General features: G+C 39.3%; 1 protein-coding gene across 2 annotated transcripts in view; it reads right to left on the minus strand.

The window, feature by feature from the left end:
- The window catches only part of Raly (RALY heterogeneous nuclear ribonucleoprotein), an 82,860-nt gene that overhangs the window by 51,342 nt on the left and 11,491 nt on the right, over positions 1-20,027 (minus strand). The window contains exon 2 of one of the 2 annotated variants that reach the window (XM_051192624.1): positions 5,122-5,204. The exons of the other annotated variant lie outside the window; for it this stretch is intronic. The gene's annotated coding sequence lies outside the window, so the exon portion shown is untranslated. The remainder of the gene's footprint in view (positions 1-5,121; positions 5,205-20,027) is intronic. 2 annotated transcript variants of the gene reach the window in all.

Below are 20,027 nucleotides of genomic sequence, written 5' to 3' on the forward strand. Positions count from 1 at the left end.
ATTTTTCAAGCTAAGATTAAGTGGCCTGTACCTTTGTTTGTTTTTTCATTTATTCATTTTAAGAAAAGGAAGTGTCCAGGCTGACACTGTATTTCAATAGCCAGAGCAAGCTGTGAATCTCTTGCTTCAGTCTCCCTAGTAGCTGGGATTATAAACCTGGCCTAGCTTTATCACATAATCCTAGCACCACAGCTGCTTGTTAACGAACCTTGGTTTCTTGAACTGAAGTTTCCAATTTCCTGACTTAGACTCTGATCTCTTGGCAGTGGTCTTAGACTCAGGACTCCCTGCCATCAATGTTTCTAGAAGTGACTGTTAACTGATCTGATCTATAGGACCTATTAATTCCCCTCTTGCTTAGCTATCTTCTTCTCTGCCCACTGTTTCAGTAAGAAATAACATTTTTAGTTTTAATGAAACAAGAAAGGGGCAGGATGTACATATACACAGTAATAATAATAAATAAATACAATTTTTAAATCAATCACCTAAAGCCTTAAGAACTAGAAAAAGAGAAGTAAAGTATATGAAGCAAATAGAGGTCAGGAAATAATAAAGATTAAAGTAAGAACATCAATGAAACAACAACTAATGAAACCACATATTGGATCTTTGAAAAAAATTATAAAATGTATAAACAATACAAAGAAAAAATAAGGAGGATACAAATTACTAAAACCAGGAAGAGATGGTCTGTTGATTTTATATAAAAAGAACATAAGGAAATACGACAAATAATTTTAAGTGACCAAATCAGAAAACCTATACACAAGTATCTAGAAATCACAAATTATCATGTGACTAAAAAGGAAATAGAAAAATTTAAGCATTACTATAAGAAAAGCCTAACATTTTTATAATGAATTAGTAATTTTAAGATGTTTTAGGAAAACTTCATGTCCACATAGCTTCAGTGGTAAATTATATGAAACTTCTAAAGAAATAAAATTCTTTACAAATTTCAGACTATAGAAAAGACCATGATTCCACTTCTCATTTAGCCATCGAGGCCACTATTATTCTGATACCAAAGCCAAACAAAGACATACATCATATTTAGTATCACGTAAAAATAATTATACACTGCTACAAAATGGAATTTATACTACAAATACAAGGTTGGTTTAGCATATGAAAACAAATATAATACCATGTTGTCAGAATATAACCAGTCATAATAAAAACTCTCAGTAAACTTAAGAGTAAAAGGGAATTTTCTTATAGTAAGCCACCCACAAACAGATTAAGATTGAACACTGTGCTGTATGTAAAATAAATAAGGAGGACTGGAACACTTTCACCAATTTTTTGCGACATCATACTACATAGAGCATGAGAGGCAGTAGCTGTTGTAGTTGATCAGAGGAATTCTTCCTTCCTTTCTTTCTTTTTCAGACAAGGTTTTTCTGTACAGCCCTGGCTGTTCTGGAATTCACTCTGTAGACCAGGCTGACCTCGAACTCAGAGATCCACCTTTCTCTGCCTCCAAGTGATGCGAATTAAGGTGTGTGCCACAACCACCACGCAGGATATTTTTTTTAAAAACAGCTAGATAATCATAACATTCCTCTACATTACTCAAAAGCCTTACATAACCTGATCTTACTCTTTAATACAATTTCTCCATAGTCTAATATCCCTTGCTCACTTTCTCTCTAGACACTAAGGACACCTTTAGTTTCTTTAAACATAACCAACATGTTTCTGTTTCAGAACTTCTGACCTTGCTGAATCCTTGTGCCTAGAATGTTAGTTCAAGACATACAAAGCTCAATACTTCAGCTTCTGCACCAACCTTATTTTCTCAGACAGACCTTCTTTTAATCTACCGTTCTCCTTATTCCCTTATCCTACATAATTTTTCGTTGTATTTATTCATTCTTCTGCTTTCTTCAACTAAAATATGAGATCTAACTACTTTCTTTTCATTTTTGGGTTTCTCTGTTTAACAGCCCTGGCTGTCCTGAAACTCACAGAGATCCACCTGCCTCTGCCTCCCCAGTGCCGGGATCAAAGACGTGCACCACCACTGCCCGGCTGAGACCAAACTATTTTATTCACTGCTAGATCTCAAAACCTGAAAGTATGCATGGTATATAGAAAACACCAATAAGTACTAAGTAAATGAATAACTTCTTTAAAACAGAAAATTTGTATAGTAGGATGAATAAAAAGGGGGAGCTATTGATTCAAAAGGCTAAAAAGGACAACAATTTAAAAACCCAAACCCAAGTATAACAAAAAAGTCTTGGGTCTCTATACCCAGATTCTACTATATTCTAAGATTAGCTCTTCCAATTAATACCTACATGCCTTCTCTAAGACTCAGTAATTTATAAAACAAGAGTATCACCACATACCTCCCAAGTTGTTATGAAAATGAAATAAATTTATATAAAAGATTCAGAATGTGCCTAGTAATATAGTATATCTCACAAATAACTAACTTTTCTGATGAAAAGTTCCTAAGTTCCACCCCCATCTTAGGTATTTATTTGTATGGCTATTATCCACTCCATATTCAATGCCTTTCTGTCTATTATTTTAAATACACTGTCATTTTTCTTTCACCCTTTCCCTTACTGTCAGCTTTTGCCTCTTACCTCTAGCTGCTATTAATTATTAGCATAGCTCCTCTCATTGTTTTTATTTGTATCTGCAGAAGTTCAAAAGCACGACTGCTAAGCTTGGAATAACATATTAAAAATAAGAATAAATCAATCTATGCAAGGCTTAAGGATGGCAATGCTTTGCTTCCCTGTTTTTCAGTTGAGCTCTAGGAACATGAGACTGCTAGATAAATAAACTATTATACATACACCTGTGTATTACACTTATTACAAGAAACCATTCACATATTTAAGTAATGGTAGAATGTTTTCACAGGTCAGTAAGTTCTAAGCTTAGTACACAAGCCATGGAAAGATCAGAATTGTGGAACTTTAAATCACCAAGACAGAAAGGTGGGAGTAAAAACCTGAAGATTCAGAGTACAAAGAAAAACTGGGACTTGCCAACACTAAATTCAAGAGCACCATGTGGACATTATATTCCTCTGTGCCCCTTCATGTAGACAGAAGGGAAAAACAAAACAGCCTAAATCACTGGCCAAGGGAAAAAAGCAAAACAGTAGGAAAACTGGAAGGACAGATCTTCAGTAAGGTATGAAACTTCAACATGGGTATCATCCTTCCTTTCACTAACAGTGGGTGTGCTAGTGGGCTATTCTTCTGAGGCAACAAGAAGCAAGCAATGTACAGGGCTAGTTAGTGCTGAAATTGGTTTTTAAAAAGAGCTGCTTTAAGACCTATCTACCACAGACAAGGCTTTGAAGCCTAGGCACCTGAGTACATTTACACCTAACTCTGCAGAGCATATGCTACAAACTTCAACTACCATTTCCCTATGATAAAATATCGCTCTAGATAGGTCCTGCAGGAGAAGAGGGAGAGAAAGATAGGGAGAAAGAGTTACAGTAGAATTCCCTAAGGAAAACACTCCCCTTTTGACTTTGGGGAGTAGGGTAACAAACAGGTCTGACTTTCTTGTTTCATTCACGTTACATATTAATTCACAGAAGTTTTCTGTCTTAGATTTTTTGTTTGGTTCTCTACATTATTACTGAATGGTTGTATACACATATGGCAGGGAGTTGGGGATTTAGATTAGTAGCAGAGTACTTGCCAAGCAAATACAATTTTCTATGTTCAGTCCTTAGCATACACACAAAAAAATGTCATAGGGAAGAATGAAAACTGTCCAAAGACATAATGAGAGATAAAAGATTAAAGGCTCAGGTATTGCCAGATGGTAGTGGTGCACTTTATTCCCAGCACCTGAGAGGCAGAGGCAAGTGAATCTCTGCGAGTTTGAGACCAGTCTGTCTCCAAGAGCTAGTTCCAGGACCGGCTCCAAAACTATAGGGAAACCCTGTCTCGAAACCACCCTCCCCCCCCCCAAAAAAAAACACCTCAGTTATCTCAAGGTGGTACATGCCTTTAATCCCAGGACTCAGAAGGCAGAGGCAGGCAGATCTCTGTGAGTTAAACGACAACCTAGTCTACAGAGTGAGTTCCAGGATAGCAAGGGCTACACAGAGAAGCTCTTACCCAATGTCAAGTCAGCTGTCTAGGTCCCTGACTCCTATCAGTCCAACTTCATCTTAGATCCCTTCACTTTTAGATATTTTCTTCTTCCAGTCACAGTTAGATAAGCTACTGCCTGCTTAAGATCTTCCTGTCATTGATCATACCTAATTCCTCCCTGTCCTGATGGGCTCCTCAAATAACTTGAATCTCTGAGGAAGGGTAGTTCCTTAAATTTTCTTTATTTTAAAAAAAAAAAAAAAAATAGAAGAGAAACAGCAGGATTTCAGGGAAACTATCAAGCCATTCTCAGAAAAGTCTTTCACATCATAATGGTATTCATAGTGAACTAATTCTAAGATCAGCTTTATGGGTTCCTAGATTATCTGCTTCAAATTCTTCATCTATAAAATGGAGTTGTCTAAATAAGGGGAAAGCTAGCATAATAAATTTTCAATATGGTGATTTCCCTTCCTCTCTGGGCTGCTTAACACTCATTTCACACAGCTCTACTGGATCACTGCATCCTTACTCATTCATGATCACATTCTGCAGGACAGAGAAGACTGAAGATTTCCTTATGCTAACCTGGGGCTTGGTAGGACACAGCTCTACTGGATCACTGCATCCTTACTCATTCATGATCACATTCTGCAGGACAGAGAAGACTGAAGATTTCCTTATGCTAACCTGGGGCTTGGTAGGTCAAAGAGGCTGAAGTCAAGAAGATCCCCAATGGGGATGTAAGTTCTAGGTCCTAAGATTTACCCTTTTCCCCAGCACTGGCAAAAGCAAGAAGGAAGGAAGCTCTTTTTTTCCTGGCAAATGATTCCAAACATTCTTAGGGCAACTCTAAGAAAGTAACCTCAATCCTACTCCCAGGCCAGCAGGCTATCTAGACTCACATCCAATCTCTAGAATAATCTAACCCCTAGAGAAAATAGTAATTGTAAGATATTAGTACAAAGGCTGAAAAGAATCCCTAAACTAGTTACCCTTTATCTTAGCTCATGGTTACCCAAATACCCTCACTCACCTATACCAAGAATGAGTTTAGCCAGCTACTTCGTCCTTAGAGTTACAGGGTCAGCAGCAACTGTCTCTAGAATCAGGACTCACCTGTAACAGAAAAGAGGTCTGTCAAGGGTCTTAAACCTTACACATTTTGAATCCTGGTTTCTATCATTTCAGACCATGTTGAGTATTAGGAATAAAATTTAAACAGTCATGAAAAAAAAAAAAAAAAAAAAAAAAGAGTAAGAGTAGAATCTACTTTAGATAAAATGGCATGAAAAGCCTTTCAAAGGATGCCATGAGAGCCTGGAGGGAAAAACCAAGGGCTTTTCTTAAAAAAAAAAAAAAAAAAAGGCAGTAATGACCCATTACATAAATCTTACTTATCGTTTGAGACAGGATCTCATGTAGCTCAGGCTGGGTTTAAATTAAATAAGTAACCAAGGATGGCCCTCAACTCCTGATCCAAATCCTCCTACCTCCACATTCCAATCCTGGTTGGGCAGACGTACGTGTGTGTGAGCGCGCGCGTGTACACGTTTTGTTTTGAGACAGGGCTTCCCTGTATTGCTTTGGTGCCTGTCCTGGAACTAGCTCTGTAGACCAGGCTGGTCTTGAACTCACAAAGATCCTCCTGAGTGCTGAGACTAAAGGTGTGCGCCACCAACCCCCAGCACCTTTTGTTGGTTTTTTTTTTTTTTTTTTTGTTTTGTTTTGTTTGTTTGTTTTTGCTTGTTTTTTATTTTTCAAGACAGGGTTTCGCTGTGTAACAGTTCTGGATGTTGTGGAACTCGCTTTGTAGACCAGGGTGACCTTGAAACCACAGAGATCCCATTGCTTCTGCCTCCCAAGTGCCAGGATTAAAGAAGCCTCAACTGCCCAGCCAGTTGTTAGCCTGTTGTTACATAAGGAGTTCAGAAAGGTACATTAGTTACTTTTCTGTAAGCACTTAGCTACTTTCCTGTGACAAATATCTGACAAAATGCCACTTAAGAGAAAGCTCAGCAGTTAAAAGCCCTTTGCTGCTCTTACAGAGACCCAGTATTTAGTTCCTGACAGCCACAAGACAATGTACAACTCCAGTTGCAGGTGATCCAATGCAGTTATCAGGCACATACACATATGCCAACAAAGACACACATAAAATGAAAATAACCGTTTTTTAAAGCCACTTCTGGGAGGAAGAGTCTATTTTGGCTTTAAGATGGGATAGAGGAAACTGAAGAGACTTTAGAGCACTTGTTCTTGCAGAGGACCAAGGTTCAATTCCTAACGCCCACATGGTGACATACACTCATCCATAACTTAAGTCCAAAATCCTCTTCTGACTTAGGCAGGAACCTGGCACACATATGGTACACAGACATACATGCAAGCAAAATATTCTCACACATAAAATAAGCTAGGTTTAAAAAGAAAGAAAGAAAGGAAAGAAAGGAAGGAAGGAAGGAAGGAAAAGACCACCTGAGTTTCATCCAAAAGACCCAAACGGCAGAAGAGAACTAACTTAACAAGAGAATTGTCCTCTGACCTACACACATTCATACATACACAATTAAATTAATAAGTCAATATTAGAAAGAACGAAGGAGAAGAGATATATATCCCACAGTAAACTACTTCTTCTAGGTAGACTCCAGCCTACACCCTTTCAAAACAGCACCACCAGCTCAGGACAAAGTATTCAAATACATGAACTCATTAAGTGAATTATTTCAAACCACAACAGGCTTTTTACCATACTGGATCATATCTTTTCTTTCTTTTCTTTCTTTCTTTCTTTTTTTTTTTTTTTTTAAACCATTTACTGATTTAGGTGAGGGTGGAGTTCTCTCGCACATAAGCATGCTATGTATGGTACATGTGTGGTGGTCGGAAGACAACTTAGTAGAGTCAATTCTCTCCTCTCACCATGTAGGTTCCAGGTTTTAAACTCAGGCAAGTCCCTTTACCCACTGAGTCATCTTACTCTCCCCTCCGCCACCAATTAAAGATGGTTTTATTTGGGGGCTAGAGAGATGGCTCAGTGGTTAAGAGTTTTTACTTGCTGTTCTGACCTATTTGTTTCCTAACACCCACATCAGATATCTATCTCATAAACACTTGCCAAATGCAGCTCCAAAGCCCTCTTCTGGCCTCTGTGGACACCTGCATATACAGGGCATTCCCTCACACAAACATAGACACACATAAATAAATATATGAAAAATAAATCTTAACACACAAAAATAAAATCATAAAGGATTGACTTATTTTTATGATTCTGTGTGGGTTTGTGTGAATGAATGTCAAATGTGTGCAAGTGCCCATGGAGGCCAGAAAACATCAAATCCCCTGAAGCAACAGTTAAAGGTAGTTGTGAGACACTGGAAGTGGGTGCTGGGGCCTTACTCTTTCAGAGTAGCAATTATTCTCAGTCACTTCATCACCAAGCCATTTCTCCAGCCCCTGGAGACTATATTCTAAGGGTTGAGATTATTAACAAGTAGGTCTGTCCTGAAATATCTAATCAAAGTACTTTATATAATTATGTGGAGACCTTTCTGAGAATCAGCATTTGCTGTGTCCTGGATGTGTATTCTATCCCTGTTCCCGGGAACCACATTACTGTGGCCCAATTAACTGCAAATTAAGACTCTTCAGAATTACTCCTCCCTTAGGCCATGCTACTTTAGAGTATTCCATCTAAAAATAGGGAACAGATTCTACAAAAGTATAAGGAAACCAGGAATATATATCTAGAGGCTAAGGGAAAATAAGTTACAAAGTAATATAAAATTATGGGAACACTGGAGCCTGGACAGCAAAAGCAGACTACTCAAGCAAAAGGCCCAGGGAGGGAGAAAGGGAATACTGCAAGGGGTAGAAGAAAATATAAACCTGACAAAAACAATCATTTCCCATATTTGTAAACAAATTTTTAAAAACGTCCTTACACATCCCTTGGTTCTTTACAATGATTTCCAAAGTCTAAAGAAAGGTTACTTGAAAGGGGTACTGAAGCTATCTTCCTGAGGGAAGGGGAGAGGTAAAGGGAGGACAGGGAGAGGGACAGGGAGGGAGAAAGCCAGTAACTTAATGTCAGAACATTAATACATGCCACAAAAATTGAAATTCAATCCAGGCAGTTTCCAGCCTGCCTGGAGGAATGTCCTAAGAATACAACGGATGTGCATATTCTTGCTTTTGCATATTCTGGGAACTAAGTAAGAACATTTCTCCTTCCTCAGCTGAAGCTTGTCTCCAGTTTTTCCCTCCTCCTTCCCTAAGAACCAACCCTGCAGAAATTATCAAGGGAGGCACAAGTAATTACTGTTTTCTTTTCTCCATGCTAATGAGACAGTTGGATGGTTCCCCTTCCCCCTCTAGAGCTAGGAGGAGAATCTCAGGCTTTACAATCAGAAACCAACATGCCACACAGTGCTCTGTGCAACTGAGACTACACAGAAATAGCTTTCCTATCCCTGAAGAGAGCAGCACTAGAAGGACCATAACTTCTCAGCACCATACTTGCACTATGGGTTCATGTGTGCCCTGCCCCCCATTCACCATTCAATAAATAAATACATAAAAAAATTTTTTTCTAATTTTGAAGAAATTTATTTTGGTTCAAAGTTTCGGGGTAGCTACTACAGCAGAAGTATGAGGCAACTGGACACACTACAACCATAATCAGCAGGCAGGGTTAAGAATAATACTGGTGCTTAGCTTGCATTTTCCTTCTTATTCAGTCTGGGACTTCAGCCTATGAAATCATGCCATCTATATTCTTCCCTGCTTTTAAGTCTTTCTGAAAACACCTTTATAAACACAACCAGAGGTATGTCCCATGGTGATTCTAAATACCAACTTGACAATGAGGATTAGCTATCTCTATCAGGAAAGGACTAGAAACCATTAAGTTTCACTCTGATAAAGAATCAGGCTGCATTCTATATCCTAAAAGACATGAATATGGTGAATTTAAAGGTAACAGACTAATTTGGTGAAAAAAATTTCATGAGTGTTATTGCTTGCTGCATTTACCTACATTTACATCAAGAGAAAGAAATAAATAAAGCAAAAAGTATAGAAAATAAGAAAAGGAGCTTGAATCTGGTTAAAGCTGAAAACACAGTAATGTGAACAAAGTAGCTGTTAATTGTTGAAAATATTAGCACTTTGGGGCTGGAGAGATGGCTCAGTGGTTAAGATCACTGACTGCTCTTCCAGAGATCCTGAGTTCCAACTCCAAGCAACCACATGGTGGCTTACAACCATCTATAGTGGGATCTGATGCCCTCTTCCGGCATAAAGATATGCATGCAGATAGAGCACTCATACATAAAATAAATAAATCTTTTTAAAAAAAAAATTAGCACTGTTACAGAGAAACCTCAAGCTCTGCACTCAGACAGTAAGAAAGGTACCTTGAATGCAGGACTCAATCTATTGAAAACTCTGGGCCATCCTGTCCTAAGTGTCACTTAGGAAAGTGTTTTCTGCCCATCAAGAACAGAAGCAACAGTTGTAATCCAAGAGGACCATGCTACATCTCAAAATTGGAAGAACTTGGCATCACCACCCATTGGTGCTGGTTTGCAAATATGCAAAGTACAAATTCAAATCAGCTAAAGCACAGATCATAATTCAAACACTAAACACAGAGTTGTAAGGTTTGGTGTTGCTCTACTAGGTTTCAGTCTTTTATTTAGCCCAACCCTGCTTGCTATCCTCCCAATCTACACTTATAACTTTGTTTTTTTAATAATCGCAAGGGCTCACAGCAAAGAGTGTGTCTCATGGTTCAGGTGAGACTTTGGACTTACAAGGACTTTTGAAGTTATACTGAAGATATTTCTCCCTCTCCCTCCCCCACTCTCCCCTCTCTCTTCCAACAGGGCTTCTCCGTCTAACATCCCTGGCTGGCCTGGAATTTGCTTTATAAACTTTGCTGGCCTTGAACACAAGAGATATGCCTGCCTCTGCCTCCCAAGTGCTGAGATTAAAGACTGCAACATCATACTTGGCTATATTTCTCATTTTTAAAATGTAAAGAAATCCTCACAATGATTCTCCCCATCTGATGACACTGTTTAGGAGGATTGTGGAACCTTCAGAAAGTGGAGCCTAGATAGAAGAGGTAGAGCTAGCTAGAAGAGGGTCACTGTGATGTGGACCTTAAAGCTTAATCTAGTTACTTACACTCTCTTAACTACTCTGCTCAGGGTCTCTTTCACTGTCCTACCTTTCCATGATGGGATGTACCTTGAAATGTTAAGCAAACTGAACTCTTCCTACTTTAAGTTGCTCCTTTGTCAGATGAGCAAGTCTTCTTCTGTTGCTATGATAAAACACTGACTAAAAGCAACACAGAGGAGAAAAGGATTTGTTTGGTTATGCTTCCAGGTCACAATCTATCACTGAGGAAAGTCAGGGCCTAAACCATAGAGGAATGCTGCTTGCTGGATTTCTTACACAGTTCAGGACCACTAGTCCAGTGATGGTGCTGCTCTTGGTGGGCTGATCCCTCCTGCATCAATCTACCACAAGCATGCCCACAAACCAATCTAATGTAGACAATTCAACTGAGGTTCTCCTGTCAAATGACTGACTACAGATTGCATTGACAACTGATGCTAACAATACAAATGTCAATTAGTGCTTATGTTTGTTTCTGGCTAGGGATAAATCCACCCTTTGGTTTTTGACAGTTGAAGGATAGAAACAAATAGATTCAATCTAGCTACAATAGATGTCAGAAGTAATGAAGGGAAGGGTATGTGTGGTACCTCCAGACATATTTAGCCACCAAACCCTTTACCCAAATTCTTTTTGAGAAAGGGTCTCACTATCTCTCTTTGGCCTGGAACTCATTACATAGACTAGGCTGACCTTGAACTCAAGAGAGGTTCGCCTGCCTCTGCCTCCCAAGTGCTGGGATTAAATGTGACACCACACCCACCATCCCTAACATAATTCCAATTATCTTTTAGGACATTTGTCTTTCCAACTGGATGACTTAACAAAATTCCATAAGAGTTGAGTAGCACATATGGTGGCACACACCCATAATCCTAGCACTCAGCCTTCAGGAGACAGAGGCAGGCAGATCTCTGTAAGTTTGAGACCAGCCTAGTCTGTATAATGAGTTCCAAAACAGCCAGGGCTGCATACACAGAGAAACCCTGTCTCCAAAAACAAAACAAAACAAAACAAAACAAAAATCCGTAAAGGACAATCTAGCTGGTGAGGCTTTTATTTATCCCACTTACTACATTATATTCATCTAGGACTCTGAGTAGTTAAATGTCTGGGCCAAGGTTATGCAGCTAATAAAAGCCTATCAGTACTTGCCTATATATCAAATGTCTTTTTCTGACAACATTTCAATAGCTAGTTTTTTACAATCTTGAGAGACAGATAGGGCAAGTGTTAATATTGCTAACTTCTTTTAATATTACCAACCTATTTCAGACTTAGTTCTAACATTTATCTTCTCTTACATACCTTATATAATTACCTAACTCAGGTATCAGCCAACCTTTTCTGTGTAGAGCTGGACAGCTAAACTGTTAGGCTTTGTGGACTACAACAGCAATCTTTGTAGTATTCAACACAGCACCCATCGAGACTGCATAAAGTTAGAGGAATTGGAGATATATGAAAAGACTTGTTTTCAGACTTTCTTGTTCCTAACCTCAAACTGTTGGTTTTGTTTGCTTGCTTTTGGAACAGGTCTTGACCAGCCTTGAATTCCTGGTGATCTTCTTGCCATTAGCCTCCTGAGTGCAAGAATTTACAGGTGTTCATCTCCACAGATAGTTAAATAGTGTCCTTAATACTAGTCACAAACTTACCCAAGAACAAGGTCTAGCCCTAGATCAACAGGCTTCTAATAAATGCCATTTCCTAGCTGGGTGTTTGTGGCTCAAGTCTTTAATCCCAGCACTTGGGAGGCAGAGGCAGGTGGATCTTTGAGTTTGAGTCCAGCCTGGTCTACAGAGTTAGTTCCAGGACAGGCTACAAAGCAATACAGAGAAACCCTATCTCGAAAAACAAAAACAAAACAAAAATGCCATTCCCTTCATCTTCAAAGCAGAAAATTTCATTCAAAGGCTTAAGTCCAATTTCAACTGAAGAAAAAAATTTAAATATATGTGGTAACAACCATCTTGATAGCATCTCAAGGCACACCTCTATAGAGACTGTGTCTGGGGTAAACCTGCAGCCCACCACCACAGTTCCCCTGGTTTGGGAACAAAGACTAAGCTGCTGATGAGAAAAATAAAAGGATTTTTCTAAGCTCAAAACAGAATGACATTTCATCTGGGTAAGTGAGCCTGTCACAGGCCTGGGGTACTTACTATATCTGTCATTTCAGGATTACGGCTGTCAAGTTTTAATTAGGGTAATTAGAGTTAAAAATGTAATTTCATTTCAGAAGTATTTTGAACAGGTTCCATTAATTTCTTTTTTAAAAAGCACAGAGAGGAGGGGTGGACTATATGGAGATAATGGAATTGTGCCAGAAAAAAAAACAACCAATTTGCCCAGGCCAGAATTTTCAAATCACTGCCAAGAATTCAGCACCTCTGGCAGGCTTGGTCTAAAAGATTGCTGGTTTTCATTTTTCCTTCTGCTGTCCCTCTACAGAACTCTAGAAATTTCAAGTAGTACCTGCTTATAAATCTAACTCTCCCACCACCTATAGTCCCATATCACTGTCATCCAATGGCTACAGCTGAAATGGAGCAAGGGGCAAGGGCTCAATCTGATTTGCTATGTTAAGAACTACTCTAATGTCCACTCCTTTACCCTGGGTTCCTGAATATAACTTTGTGTTTTTGTTTTGTGCTGATTCCTTCCCTACCTAACTCTTTACTTTTCCTTCAAATCACAAGTAAAGCCTGGCATGGCTCACACACCTTTAAATCCCAGCACTCAGGAAGCAGAGACAGGCAGATCTATGAGTTCAAGGTCAACCTGGTCTACATGGAGACTTCTAAAAATTAAAGGAAAAAGAGAAGGGGGGGGCGAGAAAAGGGCAGAGAGAGAGAGACAGAGAGAACGAACAAGAGCCATGGGGCTGGAAAGACAGCTCAACAATAAGAGACTGGCAGCTCTTCCAGAGGATTCTCATTCAATTCCCTATAGCCACGCGACAGCTAACAACTCTAATTCTAGTTCCAGAGAATCTGATTCCCTCACACAGACACACATGCAAAACACCAATGCTCATAAAATGTAAATCCTAAAACAAAACACGTGGCATACTCTTGTCATCCCAGCACTTGGGAGGTAGAGTAAGAGGACTGAGAGTTTGGAGCCAGCCTGAACTACATAAGATTATCTCAAAAAAAAAAAAAAAAAAAAAAAAAAGCACAAATGATTTAGGTTCTCCAGGAAAACCCATTTTCATCCTTACACCCGATCCTATTAAAGAGCACACCATCTACAGTGGTTGGTATCCTTCCCTAAATGAAGCTAGATTGTGACTAGCAAAAGTCTTAATGCATAGAGCAACACTCAGGAACAGGGTCTGACACAACACAGGTAGCTGAACATGCCATGCCTTCAGGTTCTCAATGCCTACAAATATCCAGAGTCCTTTTCTCCTTCAATTGGGTATCACCCTGAATGACCCTCCATTGATCCCAAATGACTGATCTCTCCCATTAGAGCCTGTTCATTCCTTAGACCTTGAAAAGAAGAGAAAGCAAAAGCAAGCAGACCTCCCCCCAATAACTATATTACCACTGATTTTAAAAGAAATTTCCTCCAGTCTTTGAAGGGCTACAAGAACAGGACCTGATTTTCAGTTGAGTATATATAAGGGTAAGGTAGGCCGTGGTTAAAAAAATTTTTTTGAGTAGCTAGAATTACAAATGTGTCTCAAATATTGGTCATCACTACAGACAATATGCTACGTAACAATAGTCAAGTCCCTTTTGGCCACGACAGCCATCTTCCAGTAACTCGCCAAAATGACAAACACCAAGGGAAAGAGGAGGGCACTCGCTACATGTTCTCTAGGCCACGTATATGCAAATCTACAAGAAGGGTGATATTGTAGACATCAAGGGAATGGGCACTGTTCAAAAAGGAATGCCCCACAAGTGTTACCCTGGCAAGACAGGAAGAGTCTACAATGTCACTCAGCATGCCGTGGGCATCATTGTAAACAAGCAAGTTAAGGGCAAGAGGATTAATGTGCGGATTGAGCATGTCAAGCACTCTAAGAGCAGGGACAGCTTCCTGCAGCGGGTGAAGGAGAACGACCAGAAGAAAAAGGAAGCCAAGGAGAAGGGCACCTGGGTTCAGCTCAAGCACCAGCCTGCTCCACCAGAGAAGCACACTTTGTGAGGGCAAATGGGAAGGAGCCTGAGCTGCTGGAGCCCATCCCATATGAATTCATGGCCTAATGTACAAAAAGAAAAAAAGGCCTGGACTGTAAAAAAAAACAAAAAAAAACAAACAAAACAGTCAAGTCTTTTTGATTTGACTTCTCTCGGCTTCCATTTCCTTTCCTAACCGACTCTGGTAACTTAGAAGATATAAACGTGCGAAAGAGCTTACTGTACTATTTAACATTTACTAAGTATAAATAAGAGTTAGCATGATTCTATTAGGTGAGGAAAATTAAAGGACACAAGTTCACCAACCTTTTCACAGTTTGTTCAGGGCAGCGCTGCCTGCCTGCTATTGATCCCAGGAGAGAACTACACTTTCAGAACCATGGTGCTAACAATTATAACCAGATCCATTTGATAGTAAGAGTCTCCCCAGCTCTGGCTACAAGCCCATATAGATCCATTTCTAATTAGGAACCACGGCAACACTCTGACAGGTCAGGCTCTAGACAGCCTCAATTGAATGTCCCGAAATGCCCTGCCCATTGGAGACTACTCTAGTGAGATTTAAAAAAAAAAAAAAAAAAAAAAAAAAAAAAAAAACCCCAAACTAAATTACTCATAAAGCAGTCAGCTGTGGTGGCTTGGGAAGTACAGGCATATAAATGAGTTCAAGGTCAGCTTGATCTACATAGTGCAGTGGTTCTCAACCTTCCTAACTATTCGACCCTAACACCTCATGTTGTGTTGACCCCCAACAATAAAATTATTTTTGTCGCTACTTCCTAACTATAATTTTGCTAGTTATGAATGCAAATATCTGATATGGCACTCCTGTTGAAGCGGATTTCCAAGGGGTCACAACCTACAGGTTGAGAACTGCTGTTCTAACCCAACCTTCCTTTTCCTCTACCTTATTTCCAAAAGATCTGTCACAAATAGCTCACAATCTACTAAATAAATGGCATGCGATCCACTAAGCTGACAGTAGGCATTTCTTTTAAGAACTAGTTTTGGCCAGGCAGGTGGATCAGTGAGTTTGAGGTCAGCCTGGTCTACAAAGTGAGTTCCAGGACAGCCAGAGGCTGTTACACAAACCTGTCTCAAAAAAAAACAAACAAAAAAACAAAACAAGAAACAAACAAAGCCCTACTTTTTAAATTAAAATGTCTGCCAAGTCCAGGCCAGTGATGGCTACAAAGTGAGATCCTGTCTCAGGGGAAAAAATTGTTTTTAAAGTCTGCCAGAAATATAGACAAACTCAAGGAACAGAGTAGTTGCACCTCAGTGTAAGGAGTGTGTAAGACACTACTGCATGAGGGGCTTAGGCAGAAGTATCAGTTCATGTACAAGAAAGGAGGATAGCCTGCAACAAGAGGGTGATGTTTAATATAACAATTTGTTCTAACCTATCAAGTCTCTTAGCTTCATTCTGCAATAGAACTCATTCAAAATAAAAAGAAAAGACTGTTAATTGCCTTTCTCACCCCAGCTCCCTAAGAACATCATGCTGACAGCAGAGACAGCCTGCTTGGAAGCCCTGAGTAGCTTAAACAAGAACCAAATAGAATTAGAACTCTAGTGACTGACACCTGTCCCACTTCAACTCAATGAGAACCACACATCTACACACAGCCTGTTTCCTGGCTTTATCTTTTCTATAAATTTTAACAGACAAATTGAGTATGGCTTTGTCTCCAGTTTGGGACAAAACTGTAACTTTTTTCACTTTTACACGTTTTATGTCATTTTTCTCTTTGTGGGGGCAAGTGCTCAAACCAGAGCCAGGCTTCTGGCCAAGGATTCCAGTGATTGCCTGCCATTTCTGACACCATTACCTATTTAGCCATGTCCAAGTCTAATTCCTTCCAGACCAGTAATATATTTTATAGGTCACTAAAACAGGTATCTTTGAGCCATACAAATTTGTTTTTAAAATTCCAGATTAGTTGCCAACATTCAAAATTAGATCATGCTTTTTAAAACTAGGCATCATGGTGAAAAACACCTTTAATTCCAATATTCAGGAAACAGACACTGGAGGGGATCTCTGTGAGTTCAAAGCCAACCTTGATCTACACCGGGAATTCCAAGCTAACTAGAGCTATATAGACTGTTCTTTAAAAAATGTCCAACAATTCTTGTAATTGTCAAGATCTAGTAAAATTAGATCCACTATTGTTTCTTTGGTATCTTCTCACTTAACCTTAAAACAAAAAACCCACATCTTTCTAAGGCTCATGGCAGCTCAGTGACTAGGTTGTTTGTTACCACGCCTCCTTGTTACACACAGTAAAAGGAAACTGACTGTTTCCACACAAACCTATACCATGCATGCAACCTCACAAGGCACACGTGTGCATACACACACACACACACACACACACACACACACACACTTTTTAAAAATGCATACCAATTTATTATCCATTCATTTGATTTAGGGATGGGGTAGGGGTTTGTTTGGTTCTGTGGTAAAGTACTTGCCTAGCATGATCAGGCCTTAAGTCAGATTCACAGCAACACACACACAAATCCTTTTCTGTGTGATTTATATTAAGAGCAAACTTTGGCTGGGCATAATGGTGCATGCCTTTAATACCAATACCCAAGAGGCAGAGAAAAGTGGATCTCTGTGAGTGCAAGGCCAGCCTATTCATTTCCAGGATAGCAAGGACTATGCAGAGAGACTGTTTCAAAAAAGAACTTTAAAAATTGCTAGTTCTAAAGTGCAAAAGAAATCCAAATGCATTGACACTTGCGGTATGTTGTGATGTACATACTTACCACAAGCAATCAATCATGTGCCTTAATCTGAGAAACTAGCATCTTAAGAACTTGGCTATATATCTTTGGAGTTACACACACATATTGATAGCCTCTTTGTCTCTTATTCCACATCCTACAATGACCATGTTACAATAACTTCAAGAAGTCTCTTGCTCAAAAGATATCTACTTTTTACAAATAGGAGCTGCTACTAATTGCAGCTATGAGAAAAAGAACTAAGTATTAACTACCCACCACTACACATGCCCAGTTTGTAAACATTAGGGATAGGAAATTCAACTTTAACAAAGATAAGGCCTACTAAGCCTTGGCTAATTTGCTATTTTTGTCAAGTCCTATGACAGGTTAGAACACAAACTGACTAACCAATAGTGGCAACAGAAGGTTCCTTGTAAAACAGAGACCTCTTTTAGGCCCAGAAGATTTAACAGCACGATACCTAGTTGGTCTCTTTAATGTTAAAGAGGCAGACACACCACACCTTAATCCTAGCCTAGCACTGAGTAAAGGCAAGAAAAATTAAAAGTTCAGGGTTATCCTTGGCAATAAAGCAAATTAGAAGCCAAACAGATAACAAAATGAATCCACTAAGAGGAAGAAAAACAAAAAGAGCAACTGTTACACAGCTCGGGTATCAATGAGACAAGTAGTAAGTGTGGCTCTCACAAACTTGAGGACAAATTCATTACTGTCTAAAAGAGCTTACCCATATGGAAGCAGCAGGAGGGAATATAAAAATTATAAAGTTGTGAATTCAAGACTTCTTCCATGCTAGGGTAATGCTACAGAAGATTTCCTAAAGAAACAGTCACAGGGCCCCCAAAAAAGCCATGTGAAAATATACACAGGCAAGGTAAAGAATCACAAGACAGGAAGCCCTGGTGAAGGGTTTAATGAGCCCTCCTATAACTGCAACTGTTTATGGTTCATATCAGACTCCAGCCCCTGCTACTCTCTATCCCAGCATCTATATAACTCCAGCTCCAATGGATCCCCCATAGACACAGACACACAGACACACAGACACACACACACAGACACACAGACAGACACACACACACACACACAGACACACAGACACACACACACACACACACACACACACACACACACGAAAATTCCTGCTCTAAAAAAACAGATTGACTTCAAGATACGGGCAGAGAAAATGACTTCCTGAAAGGTTCCAATAATATTTGACAAATGAAATCTTTAAAGTTTCTGCAAAACAAATAACCATCAGAGTGAAGCAACAGCCTACAATGGGAAGTCTGCCAACTATATATTAAACAAAAATATACCTAGAATATATAAGAACTGCAAAAATTAAATACAAAAAAACCCATCTAGTCAATAAATAAGCCAATGAATTAAATAAAGTTCTCAAATACAAAAGGCCAATAAATATGTGAAAAAGTAGTAACTCTTCTTAGCTATCAGAGAAAAAAGGTAACAAGTGAGGAGGATTTGGGGAAATATGGGCCTGCTTGTGAAAATGTAAACTGGTGTAACCACCATGCAAAAGTCAGCATAGAGGTTCCATTGGGGTGGAAAAAAATTAAAAATAGACCCACCATGTGGCCAAGCTATACCACTCTTAGATATATAACCAAAAGACTCTAAGTTAACATAACATCTACAAAAATACTTCAGCATCCATGTTTATTGCTGCACTACTAAAAATAGCCAGGAAATGGAACCAGCCTAGCTATTGATAGATGGATAAAGAAAATGTGCTACATACACACAATGGAATTTTTTAAAATTTATTTGTCTTGTTTTGGTTTTTCGAGACAGGGTTTCTCTTTGTAACAGTCCTGGCTGTTCTGGAACTCACTTTGTAGATCAGGCTGGCCTCAAACTCACTCACATAGTCCTGCCTCTGCCTCCCAAGTGCTAGAATTAAAGGTGTGCACCACCACCACCTGGCCACACAATAGAATTTTATTCAGCCACAAAAGAAAGGAAAATCATGACATTTGCAGTAAAAATGGCTACAACTGAAGATCATTATATTTGGATAAGTGAGACTCAAATAACCACATTTTATCTTATACAGACTGTGGGGGGGGTTGGAACTGGAAAGGGGAAGTGGGGGAAAGAGACAGGGACAGGGAGAGAAGAAGTGAGGACTTTGAGAAAAGGAGGGCAGAGATCATAAAGGCAGTAGGGAGGTGAGAGAGGAACAAATTACAACTGTCCTCATGAGATGCCATTTGGAGTCAGCAGTCCCACCTAAATGTTTGCTACCCCTTGCAGCAGGATGGCACTCCATTATGCCTCTGGATTCCTTCAGTATTTCCACAAAAGCAAAAACACCTTTGCCCAGCAAGAGAAGATTAGCTACCCATGAAATAGTAACTCAATCCCAGGAAGGTTTATTGCTAGAAAAACATTTGTTTTTTATTTACCAGGTTTCCCTAGCTATATTTATGGTCACAGAAAACCACACACACACACACACACACACACACACACACAGAGACACACACACAGAGGTTTATAGAACTCAACAAATCCACCTCTTAAGGCTGAGGTAGAACTAAAAAGATTTTTAAAGGGCTTAGCACATAGCTTTGAATATCAGCTCTACTAACACAAATACATGGTACCACATATAATTACAAAACAGGCCCACAATTCACTGTAGCTATTAAAATGAAGGCAAATTCAGAACCCAGGCCAGCTCTTTTACTCGAATAAGTATTCGAATTGGCCAGGTACCTAACTAATAGCCCTCTGGTGAATGTCTCTACTGGAAGATCCAACACCCCCAGATTTTTTAAACAAATGCCCTGTAGACACAAAC

This window comes from Phodopus roborovskii, unplaced genomic scaffold (assembly GCF_943737965.1).
Source record: "Phodopus roborovskii unplaced genomic scaffold, PHOROB, whole genome shotgun sequence".
NCBI lineage: Eukaryota > Metazoa > Chordata > Mammalia > Rodentia > Cricetidae > Phodopus > Phodopus roborovskii.